The sequence below is a fragment of the Lycorma delicatula genome, chromosome 1 (genome assembly GCF_047948215.1).
Source record: "Lycorma delicatula isolate Av1 chromosome 1, ASM4794821v1, whole genome shotgun sequence".
In the NCBI taxonomy this organism is placed as follows: Eukaryota; Metazoa; Arthropoda; class Insecta; order Hemiptera; family Fulgoridae; genus Lycorma; species Lycorma delicatula.
In genome coordinates, this window is record NC_134455.1 from 140336633 (window position 1) to 140354570 (window position 17938).

Genomic DNA, 17938 nt, shown 5'->3' on the forward strand with positions numbered 1-17938 from the left:
ATGTTAGAACATGTAAGATTTTATTTAAATCTAATAATTTGAAGGCCGACAAGTTAAGCCTCCATAGCTCAGTGGTTAGAGCACTGGTCTTGTAAACCAGGGGTCGGGAGTTCGATCCTCCCTGGGGGCTTCATCGGTTTTTTATTTAAAAATTTTTTATCAGGTATCATTTACGGTTCGGGGTTAAAAATGTCATACTTTTTTTATACATTCTGAAAAAAATTATGTTTAACAGATTTTTATTTTATTTATAATTTGGCCATTTCCCTAGTTTATGCAGCATATTGGGCAAGTCAAAATTTTCTCACATTTATACCCCAACTATTGAGTAAAAGGATTCTTCAAATAAAAAAAAAAAAATTAACAAAATTCTATTCCTTTTTTAAATTTCATTAGGCAACTTTACCCTCATTTTTTTAAAAGTGTGATTTTCTTATTTGTTTGCTGCCTTGATATTTCCAACAATCATCTAGGCTTAGAGAGGCCACTGCGATATTTAAGAATATCTGATGAATTGACTTAACAGTTCAGAAATTAGCTATCTTTTTTGTGATATATAAATACTGATTTCTTCTGACATTGAGGAAAAACTAGTTAGAAAATGTTAAAACAAAATTTTAATATTCTGTTTTAACATTAATATTGTTTGCAGTCAGTTTAAATAAGGAGATTAATTTGTATGAAGAAGATGATAATCAGCTGTATTAGTTCTAATCAAAAATTATTTTATTGGTCTACAAAGAATGATTGTATAAAATATTATAACTAGTTATAAATAATGATAGTAGGTAAAGCTAATAAGTGTTCATGATTATTCTGAAGACATTTGATTGGACCTAATGTAGCATTTTTTAACCTTTCAGTAATTGCGACCCAATTTTCAATCATAATTTTCATCGCGCCCCCCCCTCTCATACAATAACAATGTATACAATAATAATGTATTTTTAAACTAAAGCTACGACCTTAATTACAAACCTTACAAATTACCAAGAATAAGTAAATTTATTGATATTTGTCAACACCGACTGCTGCATTGACAAAATCAGAATCGATACCTGTCAACTGCTCTCTGTCTTATGTCCACCATATTGGACATTCTTGCAGTTTCACAAGAAGTTCCAATTTCTCTTGAACATTCTGGTTCATCTGCGTGACTGACTGCACAAACGTGTGTAAATGCTGCCCTCATTCAATTCCAGCCAGCCAGTCTCAGTCGAGTCAATTGATATCATATTGAATCTATCGTGAATGTGTATGTTGTAATTTGCATTTTAATTGAAATTCACAGTATTAAATATTCACGGCAGTAGATATATACAGAATCATGGATAAGTTTTTAGATGGGTGTAAGCAAGCATTAGACGATAGTGAAGCATCAACAAGTGCACAGATGAGCCTGGTTCAGAAAATAAAATCAAGTAAATATTTTCAGGAATACTTAAATTTTGGACTTACCAGTACTGAAGTAAATGAAGAAGAAAGGCTCCTGCGTGTCATTTGCTCAAAAAGTTTAGTAGCAGAGCATAAAACCTAATAAACTTAAAACGACATTTGGAAACACTTCATATGAGCACGTTAACAAACCATGAGAATTCTTCAAATTAAGATTAAAATCTTATGAAAAGCAATCATCACTTTTAAAAAAAACTTTGTGAATGAAAAAGCATTACTTTCCTCTTACAGAGTTTCATATAGGTCAGCCAGAAGTAAAAAGCATCTCACCATTGGTGGAGAGCTTATTTTACCAGCTGCAGTTAAGAATGTAGAAACTATGCTTGGAGATAATTTTGCCAAATAATTACAGTCCATACCTCTATCAAATGATACTGTTGCATGCTGAATTGGTGATATAGCTGAAGATGTATAGCATCAACTTTTCAGGAATTTGCATGACAAATTGTTTTCAATTCAGTTTGATGAGGCAACAGATAACAATAAAGATGCTCATTTCATTGCCTATGTTTGATTTTGTGATGGTATGTCAGCAGTAGAACTACTTTTCTGCAAACCAGTAGAACTCAAAATAACAGCACTCACATTATTTTCTATCTTAAATGATTTTATAAACGAGGCAAACATAGAGTGGAAAAAGTTTGTCGGAATATGCACTAATGATGCGCTTGTTCAATGTCTGGAAGATTCCAAAGTATACAAGCACTTGTGAAATTAAAATCTCCACAGTGTGTCTGGGTACACTGCATGATCCACAGAAAAGGCTTCCAAAGAAATGAGTCCTGGCCTGAATATTATGGTAACGACAGTTGTTACCATAATAAATTATATAAAAATGAGACTCCTAAAAATCAAGAATCTTTTCTGCACTTTGTAAAGGAATGGGTGCAGTACATTCAGCCTTACTATTTTATTGTGAGGCAAGGTGGTTATCACATGGGTAATTTTTACAATGTGTTTATGAGTTAAGAAATTAAATTGCCATTTTTCTAGAAGAGGAAAGCCGACCGGAAGCCAAGAAGCTTGAGATGGTTTATTTGTGACAGAATTGATCTACTTGGCCGACATATTCGAGAAATTTAATACCTTGAATCTTCAACTCTAAGAAGCAAATACACATATGTTGGATATGAGTGATAAAGTTAATGCTTTTTCTAGAAAGTTGGAATTGTGTAGCAGAAATTAAAAGCAAAAAAATCCTAAAATTTTTGCAAATATGGATGAATATGTTGAAACTTACAAGGCTGAAGAACAACATGTAAAAGTTGGTTTGGTAACCATTGAAAATCCTTTAGCCATGCTGGCAAAGAATTTTAAGAAGTATTTTCTTGCTGACAACAACTTGATAGCAAGTTATGACTGGGTTAGGGACCCATTTCAAATTACTCCTGAAGGGCTCTCAACTGCCGAAGAAGAAATCTTCATAAACTTCACAGCAAGTGGCGAGATCAATTTACTAATAAATCATTTTTTGAATTTTGGGCAGGGGTGGATGATGAGTTTTCTGCACTGAAAACAAGAGTATTTCATATACTATTATCATTTTCAACATCCTGCCTTTGTGAAACTGGATTTTCTGTGGTGGCTGACAAAAATACCGATCTCAGCTAAATTTAAAAAAGAACTCTCTTTCTAATACCTTCCTTCAAAAACTTTACTCTACAAGACAGGCCTAAGAGAGTAACTAATAATTATTAAACTTGTTTTTAATTTACAGATAAGTTAATTATTAAATATGTTGTGCAGTAATGATAAAATCTTATTTATAAGTGTATTATACTATCAGTGTAAATGTGTATTTTATTATGTCAGAATGTGTTTTGTTTTGCTTTCCTTTCAGTAAATTAATAAATTTTTTTAATAATATTTTCTTTTCAATATGCTCACGCCCCCCATTTAGTATCACACCTCCTAGGGGGAGGGGGGGCATGCTCCACAGGTTGAGAAACACTGAACTAATGACTAAATTCAAAATTTGACTTACTCACTAATCCCCAAGGTGTTTTGTCTAGGTACAGCAATAGTTTGTACATGTATTCTACTGATAACACAGTATTTTGATCATTGTCCAAATCATATCCTGTAACTGTTCTTAGACTATAAATATGTTTAAATCGTGTCAGCCAGTGGTCTGACCACTGGTTGGATGCCAAGTATCTTGTCATCAGATTGAAGTATTAGTCTGTTATTTAGACTAACTTGAAGGCACATTTCTTTTCTTAAAGTAAGTGTAATTTAAAAAAAATTGTATTCATTAATTTTTTATATTTCAAATTTTGTTGAGATATTCCCAAAAATATTTGGGAATCCTACAACTTGATATGGAAACCATAATTTTATTAATTGTTAGTTTATTATTGATTTGGGTAAGTTCTTAGATGGAGATCTCTTTCCAAATTTACTGTGTTCTTTTGGGTTCTATTATTGTACATAATAAATATTACTTCTTATATGATAATATGATATTTTTACTATGATAATATGCTATTAGACTGAGATATTTTCTATGGTAAACCCTCATATCTCAGACCATACAGAAAATATTTTAACAATTTATAAAAATTGTAATGTTGACTCTATTCCACAAAACAACTAGAAAATTAATGTTATTTTGTTTCTGAGTGTTTAAAATATTATTTGATTGGAACAATATTTTTTTTGATTCCAATGTGTATACTTTCAACTTTTTTTTCATTAAGGCATTTAAGAACAAAAAAGTATATACTTAAATGTTTTCTATTTATTAACTTTTTTATGTTAATGCTTTCCCACTTGAATTAAAATAATTAAGGTGACCTCAGTATCCAACTGTTGTACCAAATGCTCTTTAAGAAATTATAATCAAATGCCCTTATTACAGAAATTCTCTAGAATTCATTTAATGGATTATAAAGTATTTAGGTGATTTTAATAAAAATTTGTAGAAGTACTTCAGTAAATTTACTATATCAATTTCATTTAGATGATATTAACAGTCCAATTAGTCAGCAACTGCTTGTTTAGGAGCCCCAGGGGTTATTGAAATTTGCTCAAAAAGAGATGTCAAATGAGACTTTGTGATTGGGTCACAAGGGAACATTAACCATTTTTGTGTTATTATTATTTTTTATTTATTTAGTATAACAGAACAGCCACTTCAGCCTTTGTATATTGTACATTGAACACAAAAACTAAAACCTATAACATTAACATATACAAATCAATAACAAATTTACATATACATACGTAATAATAAATATAAGTAATGAATATATGCATAACATGATGGATATTGAAGGTTGGTGATTGATGATGCTGATGGTGATGGTGGGTGGCGTTGGCGGTGGCGGTAGGGACACTCCTTGCCAATACCATTTTAATTAGAGATAGGGACTGTGTGAGTCTCGTGTACTCTTGTAATGCGGGTTGGCAGTTTATTGGCAGAATGAGTCTAAGAGTTGATAAAAATTATTTTCTATATCTTCTATTATTATATGTTTGTTTGTTATTTGTTTTTAATTTTTTCCATGATTATTTGAAGTTTTGTGTCGAGGTTGGTCTTGAGATAAGGCTGGCTATTAGGAAACTTCTAGCTGGTCTCAATAGTCTGGTTATGCATCCCCCAGCCATAAGTCTGCTGTGCGGTGTTTTAAAAACATGCTATCCTGGTTGTATGATAGCTCAGTGATGGGAAGCAATCTGATCTTCATAAAAAAAAAAAAAAAAGAAGTGAACCCGGTGTGTCCATCTGTGAGTACAGGGAAGGCACTAGCGTGGAAGTGGACGCCGGGCGGCAGGCATTGGCTGGGGATAATTGGGCTACAACAGGTGAAAGTCGGAAGCGTTCATGTGCGATTTGTCGGAAGACATGTATGGGCAGTGGAATCGGATGTGAGCTGTTCTCTGGAAGGGCACGCCCTCCGTAACGACCTAGTCAGGTGAGGCGACGATTTGCAGCCGGCAAAATTCAGGCTTCCTTCTCTTCCGGGCTGTGGTTTGCTCCGTTAATCTGGACACGAGCCGGGGCTGCTGCAGTTTCGGTAATGAGCGGGGTAGCGGCTGGTGTATGCGCTCAAATGGTGGGCCCTGTTTGAGGCACAGTAGCCGTTTGTGGCACAGACATTTGGTCATATGCTTTAGGGCGAGGGAATGGGGTGGTGGCGGGAGAAACGTCTGGCGACTAGTCTAATGTTCGAAGCCGGAATAATGACACTACATTATAGAAGAGAGATACTACTGTTATGATATGCAGCAAACATATGGACCTTTCCTACTCATATAAATAACACAATTTTTAACAACCAATCATCCATTAGCTGTATTACATGAAAATCATGCTACCTATTCCAGACTAGCCGGAATAAGCTATCGCAAACTGACAAGAAAATATGAAATTGCTTTACCTGAGAGATTAGCAATTTCTATTGGAGAAATTCCGCCATGAGTTTTATCAGCGGTAAACACACGACTGTATCTCTGTCAGGAAGAAATAAAAATGAAGCCAGCAGTAATCATCCAACAGGTAATTTTATCAACCATCAGTAGTTATGTAGAACATACTAAAATTTATACTGATAATTCTAAAACCGAAAATGGTGTTGGATGCTCCATATATGTAAATGGAGAAGCCCATTTTTGGAAACTGCTAGATATGGCCAGTGTTTATATCGCAAAACTTATTGCCATGTAACAAGCTTTTTGCTACTTGGAATACTACCTCAAAGCAAGAGTGCTAATATGTTCCTACTCTCTAAGTGCACTTACTGCAATTTGGAACAAGAGCATTAAGGAAGTCCTAATTGCAAACATACTGTCCATTTTGTACGTTTTAAATCAACGAGGACAGCGATGAGTATTTGTATGGACTCCAGGGCATGCTGGTACTGCAGGAAATGAAACAGCAGATGAAGCTGTCAGAAAGACGACAGTCTGTGATAACTTGGATGTAATTCCTGTATGGGTGGCAGATGTTAAAAATTGTCTAACTAATAAAATAAGAAACAAGTGGAATACTTATTGGAGAAGATTAAATACAAAACTAAACTCAGTTAAAACTTCTCCATATAAATGGAAGAGCGACATGAAGTTGACTCGCTGAAAACAAGTGGCTGTGACCAGACTTATTGGTCACACGCGAATAACAAATTCATATTTGTTAACTGGTGAAGAAAGACCAATGTGTGGTGTTTGTAATAAAGCACTTAGAGTCAAATATCTGATGGAAAAGTATACCATATCTGAGGACCTCAGAAAGAGGTTTGGACTTGAAATAATATTACTGCTGATTTGTAAAATGGAAATGAAGAAAAAATAGTTGCTTATCTACATGCCATTGGACTAATAAAAAATCTAAGTGCTAAGGGTATGAGCAAGGCATGCCTGGAGCCAAGTAGGTCAGAACTGGAAAGGCCAACCTCTTCACCATCCTGAACAGGTGATCAAATTGCTCTTATGATGTGGGGGACCCGGATAGGTTACATCCTACAGGACTATTTGTAGGAGGGAGTCAACTGCCACGGCATCCTAGGGTGACTGAGCTGCTGCTTAACGGTGGTTCTGGTTGCCCCGGGGTTGCTTAAATAAAATAAGGGAGACAGACAAAAAAGGAGTTATTGGTATTGTAGAGCCTTTATTTTCAATTTATATTTTTGGGTTTTATTTATCTTTAATTTTAAAATCGGGACCCTTTGCACCCCGTAAGTGTTTTTAGTGATTGTACTTAAATGTTCTGTAAATTTTGCTGTTTTTAAATAAAATGTAAGGCCCCTTAACAATCTTACATATGACGATCCTGATGGTGATATAAACCTCTTTTAAAAAATGTGACGAGAGTTAATGACCTCAGAAGTTGACGCCCATATAAAAAAAAATAAAAAATAAAAAATATAATAATATTGTTTTATATTGACTATTATCTTAAGATTTAGTAAACTGTTATTTTACCAATTCTCTATCTCTGTTACAATGAATGAATGGTATAATCAAAAGAAACTAAAGATCCCAGCATTTAGTTCTTCAAGTACTTAGTGATGGTTAGGTTACATGGCTAATGGCTAGAGTGCAAAATATATAATTAAACTGAGTAAACTACAAGAAAATAAATAAAATTAGGTTTTACTAAGCTCAAATGTAATCACAGCTGGTCTGAAGTATGCTGTCTGGTAATCCAGTTTGGTTGTTCATTGATTATCTAGTGCTTAAAATAATAAATCCATAAAGCTTGCTATCAACTTTCTTAATTTAAGTATAGCCCATATAAAAGAATTTTGCTAAATTGCAGTGCACTTTTGCAGAAACAGGATCAGCTAGCATGTCAGTTATTTTTACACAGATTTGAATACTAGATCGTGGATACCGGTGTTCTTTGGTGGTTGGGTTTCAATTAACCACACATCTCAGGAATGGTCGAACTGAGAATGTACAAGACTACACTTCATTTACACACATATCATCCTCATTCATCCTCTGATGAATTATCTAAACGGTAGTTACCGGAGGCTAAACAGGAAAAAGAAAGAAGCTAGCAATATGATTTACATTGAATCAATGCAATATAATTCTTTGTTTTAGAATATTTATCCCAACAGGCTTAAAGATCTTGAAATGTCCAAGCAGTTTCTTTCAGTATCTGAGAATAAGTTAGTTTATCATAATTTATTCTTGAACTCTTTATTATTTATTTTCTCATTCTGAAATTATAGAAAAATTCAAAACTTCAGACTATAAATTATTTTTTATGAAACAAAAGAAATTTATCAGATGCTACTGCATGTTACCTGTTTAGCGACTGTGATAAATATGTTATAGTGGTGCATCACTGGTTAGCTGTTATTGTTATCACTGATTATTTTTTTCCATTGGTATTTCCTGATACTCCTTTACAAAGAAAACAACAGTATACATTTGTGTAACACTATATAAACATTTATTAGATATATATTTATGTAATACTAATAAACCTGAAAGTAGTCAGTCTATATTAATGGGCTAAATTTACAAAGTGAATTCAATTGGTCTAGCAGCTGATAAACAAAGGTATTGACATATTGGATCATTTAATTCAGATTGCCAAACTTTTGGCTTAAATAATCATAGGGCAATTGATGTTTGAAATTACAGCAAAACTAGGGTCAGGTAGTTCAAGATCTGTGCTCATTGGATTCAAAGTAGCAAGTTGTTAACTCCGTTTAGGAGATTCACTCCTAATTGTGGTTAAGGAGGTTAACATCAACTTGCTCAGTGATAAAGTTTATTTGATTTAGCATTACTAAATCATCCTGCACACTGCATCCTAGCTGCAGAATATAACTATTTATAAAATTAATTTTTGTTCTTGCAGTTTTATTTTTTTTATGTTTAGTATTTTTACAGAGATCTCTGGTTCATCAGAACATTTAGTGGAAAGCATTAAAAATGTAGTTAAAATATTTCTAATACAAAGAGGTACTCATATGTCTATCATTTCAGTCATTGATATATATTAAAAAAAAAAATAAATAAATAAATTAAAATATCAATTTGAATATCATTTACAGGATAATGAGAATTTATGGCAGCTCACTTGCCAAGAAAGCTGTCAGCTATATGTAAGTGACTGACTAGCCAATTGATGTAGCACACTGTTAACATGCTGGCTTCTGAATCAGGTGATTTTGGGTTTAATCCCCAGCAAGAGTCTATCATTTTATAGCTAAAACTTCATGTATCTTGTTCTCCTCATCAAAATACATGTTAGCATGTCCAAGGTTGTAATAATAAAATAAAAAGTGTAACCTGGACACTGCTTGCATTAATTTGATTTTACAAGAACTACAGTTCTTAATAGAATATTTCAGCGAGTATAATAGTAAAGTCCCAAATTACATAGATGAAGTTTGAGGAAGATGGTAATCGACAATTCTGATATACCTCTCTCTCTCAGATCCTAATCTGACTTGTAGATCTTTGAAGAGGGCCCTATTATTCATATTGGATATGAGCCATTCTGAATATACATGATCTAGGGTCTACTCTATTGTGACATTCCAACTAAGTATGCCATCAGTTTCTAGAGGCTATAAACATCCTCATTCCTAATTTAAGGCCGTGAGTGATAGTGCTTTTAAGTTTATGGTAACTGCTTTTCATGTAAAGTGCACATTTCAAACTTGATAAGGAACATTCTGGTACTTACCAGAGATAGAGAACTGGGCGACTAGATTAATTTTTCTAACAGTACACAATAAGTTTTGTGTATGAAGTGGCTGGAAAAGTTATCCCCACTTACTTTCATAATGAATAAATAATCTTTTAAATCAAAATTTGGGACTTTCAAACAAATGGTTTTTTGGCACAGAAAGAGCACCAAACAAGAGCATCTTGTTTGGTGCTCTTTAAGTTGTCAATACTTCATTCATCTCATCTTCTTCACTGAAATACTTGCAAATTCGTTTGTTAGGTTGTAGCAGTAAAAATAAGATAAAAAATAATAAGAAAAGCGATGATTTTCATTAAAAGATAAACTGATATTTTAGGTAGATTTCATAAGAAAGCAACCTATTGTAATGGGTACGATGATTTAACTTCCAAAAAATTTCAACATATATTTGCATTTCATATCCCCCAGACCCCAAAACCACAGTCAGTTCAAAAGTTTATATTTCACGTTTTTATGGACACGATAACTGCCGTAATTTTGCGCCAATCACTTTCAAATTGTTACACAAAATATAACAACCTAAAATAATCTTGGTCAAGTTTGTTAATGGGCAAAATTGGATCATGGGGGTGGAAATGGAGGGGCTTTTTCTTTAAGGTGGAAATCTTTGTTTTCCCCTACTTAGCACTGGTGAAATCTACCTCTGCTTTCCAGCGTGCCAAAAGGGATGTTTTTAAGAAGTTCTTTTGGTCTGGTATTTATAGTCTGATAGGAAACATATGCACATGTTTAGATGTTTTAAGATACCACTATTTTATCACAGCTATTTTGTTTGAAAAAGGCCAAAAATGATGGTTACCCAATAATACTTTCATATAATGGTGTGCTAAAAGACTGCACAATTCAAGCGCTATATGATATTTATCCTTTAACAGCTCTCCTTTTTGAAAGTAACTAAATATTAAGAGCTGAGTGCAAATTCTACTCCAAATTTAAGTGACACAATATCAAATCTGTACCACATATTTATCAGCATACTAGATAAGAAATGTTAACACAATTAAAAAAATTAAAATGGTTATAAAATACCAAATAATAACATTTTCCATGTCAGTATCTTTTTTTTTAAGACAGTTAGTCATTTACAAAGTTTTGATTGTCAGCTGGAACTAATAATTCCCCACTTCATTCATAAGCTTTGAAATAGATGAGTTTAATGCAAGTATGGCTGCTGAGGTATTGTATTGATTTACTTTCAAATCAGCTACTTTGGAACAATTGCAATAAACGTGTGCACAAGATTGGAAGGCCAAGCCCTGGTTTGCTGTATGTGCGACTGGACATCTGAGACCTCAGATTTAGACCTAGATTTCCAGTGGAGATGAAAATCTTGTAGTTCTTAATAATTGAAAGGAGATTTCAGCATGCTGGGGGTTTTCTTCCTGTTTGCACCTTGATATTACAACAACAAAATATTTTTTAATTCTTTGAAGAGAATCTTTCTAGATATATCAGTTGCTATGAGCACATTAGCTGGTAGAGTTTATCTATTGGCTGTTGGTCCCTGTATAACTGAAGCAGAGAATCTTGCACTTCATACCTCACTCAAATTATACAGTCAGTTTACATTGATTTAGATTACCCATCTAATTGAATGTTAAAAATTTGCTTACACTGTCCAATTATAAAATATATTTTTACATACAAGCATTAAAATCTACATTATTTTCATTTTTCCTCATCATTTATTTATTATTGTCAGAATCATCACAAAAACAGTCTATTTTCAACAGTTTTAAACACCTTAAAGCAGAAAAAAAATTAATAGACATTGAAATATAAATATTTATTCACTCGACAGTGAGTGAGTCACAAGAAGCCATTTTTGAATTTATCACAGTTTTTTCTTAAAACAGGCAAATTTAATCACATAATAAAGTGAATTTAGATCTACACCAAGCAATATAAATAATGATAATGATAAAGGAATAATATCAATTATAAGTAATGATAGCGATATAACTATATAAATAATTGTTGATTGAAATGTAAATAATAAATCTCTTGTTTTTATTTTTAGATTACTTCAAATTTGTCACTAATTACAGAATATTGTAGATGGAGAGTCTTCTAATCATTTTTTGTTAGTCTTTGCTAATGTTTTCAAACTTTTTTATTTTAAGTGCAGAAGCGATTTCATGTCATGAATTAAATTTAACATTTTGGTTTATTTCAAGTGAATAGATTCATGTATAAGTTGTATGCATTAAGTGTTTATAAAACGGCATTGCCGTTTATCTTTTTAATTATATTAAAAAAAGAACACTAACATAATGTCTAAAGTAGTCAAAAATAAACCACTCAGTTCACAAAGCAAAGAAATTATACAATATGCTATTATTATATGATCGTGAAAGTACATAACTGAACATTCCTGATTAAACCCCAAAAAAATCTTGAATATGTATCTTGTGTGAGTAAGATAATCATACAAACACTTGAAATAATTAAATCCAAATGAATACATTCTTTGCTTCACTGTATAAAAAATTTAAATTGTCAAAAAAATTACTGGCCTGATGGATTAAATAAAGGCGCTGTAAGATGGGTAGTGTGAAATTTTTATGTAACAAAACATAGTTCTTCAACTTTTCAGCTTTGCTTTGACAAAGTTAAAAAAAAAGGTTATTTCATGGAGGCAAGGACAGTTTATGAAAATTCTAGTTTTATCATCTAGATAGATTTAAGCAGCCAAAAAATAAAAACGTACCGTTCTGTACTGGTGGAAAAACAACATATAATATAAAAAGTTTAGATTATTGCACCATACCCACCGGGTTGGTCTAGTGGTTAACGCGTCTTCCCAAATCAGCTGATTTGGAAGTCGAGAGTTACAGCGTTCAAGTCCTAGTAAAGCCAGTTATTTTTACATGGATTTGAACACTAGATCGTGGATACCTGTGTTCTTTGGTGGTTGGGTTTCTATTATCCACACATCTCAGGAATGGTTGAACTGAGAATGTACAAGACTACACTTCATTTACACTCATACATATCATCCTCATTCATCCTCTGAAGAATTATCTAAACAGTATTTACCGGAGGCTAAACAGGAAAAAGAAAGAAAAGATTATTGCACCATATGAAAAGATTCAGGGAAAGGATCATCCAGCAGTATATATGAATGAAACTTACATTCAGTCACATAAATCATATACACTTAAATCACACTTGTATATAACAAAAGCTGGCGTCTAACAAAAAAAAAGAAGAAATCCAAGATTTGAAACTTCTCTACTCAAAAGGTACTAAGGCAATTGCAGAATGAAATGGGATATATTCCTGGCTGTTTAGCAATGGAAGAAATTTTCTAAAAGGAATTGGCAAGATCGTAGAGTATGTTTACATAAAGAAGATTGAGGAACATTACCAACTACCCAGTCAGTGGTAGAAAACATGGTTGATCACTTGAAACAGATGGGTATTGTAGGTCCACTAATTCATCCAGTGTTAATGAAAACAGTGATGAAGAAGAAGAGGATGATGGTGATGATGACAATGACTACCTGGTTTTGAATCTATGAAATAAATTACAGAATAGAATTTTTTACAAGTTTGGCTGTTTTATTAAATTAACAAATAATTACAAAATTATAAAAAACACAAAAGACAAAATGATATTTTAATTGTTACCATTTTGAATTCAAACTAGGAAATCTTCATTAAAAGCAATTTAAACAATTTATTAATCTTTAAATAATTAAAAATGTTTTACTTTTAATGATGTAGTCTACATAAAATATTTAGAAAGTTAAAAAAAAAAAAAACATATAATGTAAATTAATACTCCTCATTATTGTTTCATAGACAATGAATTTTAATCTAATTTTGTACATTATAAATGCATTTCATTAGTTTGTGCAGTTATAATTAAATTATTAAAATTATTTTAATATTACTACTGCAGTTTATAAAAATAGGGTTAAAAGTGAATAGCAGCTTTAGATTATATTGAATATGTTACTAAATATCTAGTTTGCAGCTGAACAGTGTGATGATCAGTTTGAGTGGGGGAACTTATGTGGTTAAATAGTTTTTAAGCTAACTTTACTTAGACTGTCTAAAGTTTTGCTGTGTAAATTTTAGTCAATAGTTTTGCTTATCTATAATGGCAAATGTATATAATGGATTCCTCCATCATCAAACATCATTTACTACCTGGTCCTGATTACCTTAAGACTAATAAAATTCATTCATAAATAATGTTTTATTATTACCTACAGAATAAATGTTATCTATTCTCATTTGTTACAAGTCTAGAAACTTGTAACAACTGAGAATAAATTCTCTTAAATATAAATTATTTTGTGCAATTTTAATGCTAGTAGTACTGTTTCTCCGATACCAACTGGTCAGATAATATCTTGATATTTAGAAACTTTTTTGCTGTAAAAAATTCCTGATTGTTTTGCTTGTAGAGGGGATCCAAAACAAATTTTTTAATGGGTCATTTTGAGAAGGGATTTTTTTCTGTAGCCTAAATCTGGATAGTGTATTGGTATTTGGTAAGAAGAAAAAAGAAATGACGTTTATATCACTGTAGAAAACACTTGTGTTATGTAAATTAAAACCACCTCAAAAATTATTTATACATAAAATTATATTATACTGTAGTAATACTTTAAAGATCAGAAAGGACAAATATGTTTCCTCTATTTGTTCAAACAAATGTACTTACTGTTCTAAATTCATTGAGTAAGTAAATGTAAGTCTTCTTTATGTTTTCAGAATCTTGTTATGTTTTGTCCATTGTGGTTAACGATAAAAATTATTCTAAACTATCAAAACTACAAAAAATGCATTTTTAAAAATTATTTATTGTGCTCTCATCTATTCTTTCTGTCATCTTCTGAGACTAGTGTAGTTTTTCTTAACCTGACATAAGTTGTTATTATTGGCAGTTTTTTTTTTAAACTGATATTCATTTAGAACGAAGTTAATAAGTGCGGTTTTGAATTATGTCTGTTCATTTACTATACTTTTGTGGTGTGGTCCTTTTTTGTGTAGGTATAGAATGCCAAAAAAGTGATGGATTTTTTATTAACCAATGTAATTAAAAATTTCCTAATAAATTTAGAATTTTGTATTGCCACTAATCCTTTAGTCACCAATATCATGTGGAATAATTATGTTCAAGCTATTTTAAAGTCATCTAGAAATATGTCATCCAGTTTACATTATGTTGAAAAATTCAAAGATTGAAATTCTGAAATGTTTCAGTCAAAAACAATTCATTATATCTTGACTACTTCTTAGTACATTAGTTACAACTAAGTATTAAATCTTAGTACATTAAAGTTACAATTAACAAAGTTAAAAAGAATTCAAATTACAAAATCTAACAAGAAATAAGTTAACAAGAGTTATCAAAAATTACAGTTAACATAGTTACTCTATGTATAAAAGTCTTATTAACTTTAACAATACTGTAGTATTGATAAAGTTAATATTACAAAAAAATATGCATCTTGTTTTAAATCGCTAGACAACAGTTATATAGTTTTATCAAGACTTTGTAATGTATTATGTTTATAGATAAATTTAGTAAGTAGTTTTATGAGAAAATTATCAAACTGTGGATTAAGAGCCTGATATTAATCAAGTGAGATGTTAGGGATCAAACATGTTATTCTTTAATTGTTATGTACCATATTTACATATTATATACTAATTCTTCTCTATATTGAATAGGTTATAGTTGCTGCTCTGTGAGAGAATTAGTTTAATAATATAAATTTAATAAAATATTTTTTGTTTAAACAGTCTGTTGTCTGTTAAGTATTACTTTTTCAAGGAGAATGAACGAGTGGGGTTAATTTATGTTTTTAGTAAGTTTATTTTCAACTAATGAATGTTCTCATGTTAATTTCTTCAACACTTGTTGCCTGACAAATATCATAAGATTGGCTCTACAGCCACTTAACAATCTTTTATCATTATTTAAACATGGTGGTATTTGTTATTAAGCTAAACTCTAATGTACAGTACTTTCATATTGTGCACAGCAAAATATGAATTGCAGTTTTATAAGACGTACCTCTTCAAAATAAATTCAAAAGAGTATTTTTAATTTAAAGATTTTTTTTCTGAATGTAATTGTGATATAAAAATTACTTGGGAACTTTACAACTGTTGATAAAGAAGAATAAATAACAGATTCTGTTTTTCACATAAATAATTTTTGAGTCTATATATCAATAAGGTTTAGAATATAAAGAAAAAATCGCTCATCATAGGAAATATTTTTAAAAGCATGTTACTCATAGCAAAGTTTTTGACCTTCTCGATTTGAGAACTGCAAAATTACAGAGTAAAATTATTTGAATAAAGATTTATGCAACAGAATGTAAAAGAAAAAAAAGCAAACAAGGAAAGGATTCATTGAAAGGTTTTCAGTAGATTTTTATTGTTTTATTTCTATTGCAGTAATTGATTTTGTTTTCAGAAAATAAAAAAAATTAATTCCACTTTTACAAAACTTCTTGTTGTGCACTTAAAATTAACTAAGCTACTGAAAGTTATGTTCAATACTAGAATTTATTTTTGTTGTTCTTTGCTCTATTTTTCCAAGTTTATAAACTGATCCATTATCTGTACATTTTAAAATAAAATTCAAAAGAAAAAAAAATTAACTTAGCTTTTGCTTTATCAACATCTTGTGATAATCAAATAAAATATCTAAATAATTTTTCAAAAATGGGGTAAAATATTTGAAATTTAAAAATTAAAAGTAAATTATGACTGAAAACTTTTCTTTTAATAAGTACAGTAAACATTCCTCTGCAAAAAATTATAAAATAAATAACATTTTCAATTGTGTCTACCAAACTTTTCACGTAATTATTTGATACCCTGGATATATGACTTTTTTAATATGTGAGCTATACAAATTTGTCTCTCTATATTGCTAAAAAAATGTTGGAAAAAGTAAGATTTATTACTTTGAATTTGAGAGTGAAATGAAAAAGAAGCGTGAAAGAAGGTTGAAATGAATCCAGCTAACCAGTTTTTGACAATAGAAGAGGTAATAAAGTCATCAGAACAATAAAGATTGTGATATTACAGCTATAAAACAGAGAAGGATATGGGCAAAACAATGATAAATTGTTCAAATTTTTCCCATTATTGATTGGTTTCCTTAATATTAGAACGATTTTCTATAAAATTAGTACATTTTTAATTGATTTTAATACAATTAAAAAAATGAAGCAGTTAAAATTAAAGTACAAATGAAAGTAAAGTTAGTTAAAATGAAAGTACAAAGTTGATATACCTGGCGAAGTCCCTTTTTTCTCCTAAATAGATTGCATTACACTGATAAATGATTTAACTAATAAATGTGAGATGAGGTAATTTTTTTATATAAAACTGCAATAAACATTATACTTTTACGTGAATATTACACTAGTAAAATGTGCTCAGTCATTACTGCAGGTAGCTGCTGAAAGTATCAGAGTTGCTCAGTTAGTTGTGACATAAAACAGGTCTCTGCTACTGAAAAAGGAATCCCATTATTACTTGATTAAAATACTTGGGAAATTCAGTAGACATATATGCATGAGTTTTGGTGTAGACAAGTGCCAGGTTAATGGCATGAGGGGTAGTGGGCTCAAGTAGGATACTATGTGCCTGGAATTGGATGCTTCTACTCTAACTGTAGCTGTGCAATGAGGGGAACCTATAAATACTTAGATTTACCTTAAGATGTGGGATTTATTCCCAAAGACATAAAAATGAGTGTTTCCACTTATCCAGAAACAAAGGTGAACGTGGGGTTATAGACTTCTAACAGGTTCATGCAAAACAACTGCTAACCCTTAGAACTTATTTTCCGGGAAAAAGTGAAATCAACTTGCTTCACAGGGAGGTGATAAAAGCTGATGTTCAGTACTCATCACTCTCTCTGGCGACACATCTCAACCCCCTAGAAAATGTACATTCTAGTGAAAATAAGATAAGCGAGTGGTGTAAGAAAACACTTCGTGTTAAATATATTAATGCCATCATGGACGATACTAGAGAAACTGATGCTGTTTTTGCATGGCTTAGATATGCCAAGTTGTTTGCGGAGACCAAAGGCCTGGTCTTTGTAATTCAGGAACAGATTATTGGTAGTTGTAGCTACAGGAAGCATATCATAGGAGACCAGCACGTTACATCGGACTTGTGTCGACTCTGTAATAAGATGTGTAATCCATCGAACACGTAATAAGCGACTGTGAGTTTTAATTCTTAAAAAATATACCTCCTGATATAACTTGGAAAGGATCCTTTACCAGAAGATTTTGTTGAGCCGGGTTCTTCTTG

The 17938-nt window shown here is 31.4% G+C and overlaps 1 non-coding gene across 1 annotated transcript; it reads left to right on the forward strand.

The window, feature by feature from the left end:
- The first annotated feature begins 57 nt into the window (after window positions 1-57).
- On the forward strand, window positions 58-130 carry TRNAT-UGU (transfer RNA threonine (anticodon UGU)). The gene has a single exon. It is a non-coding gene; the product is annotated as a tRNA-Thr (tRNA).
- Window positions 131-17938: the final 17808 nt, after the last annotated feature.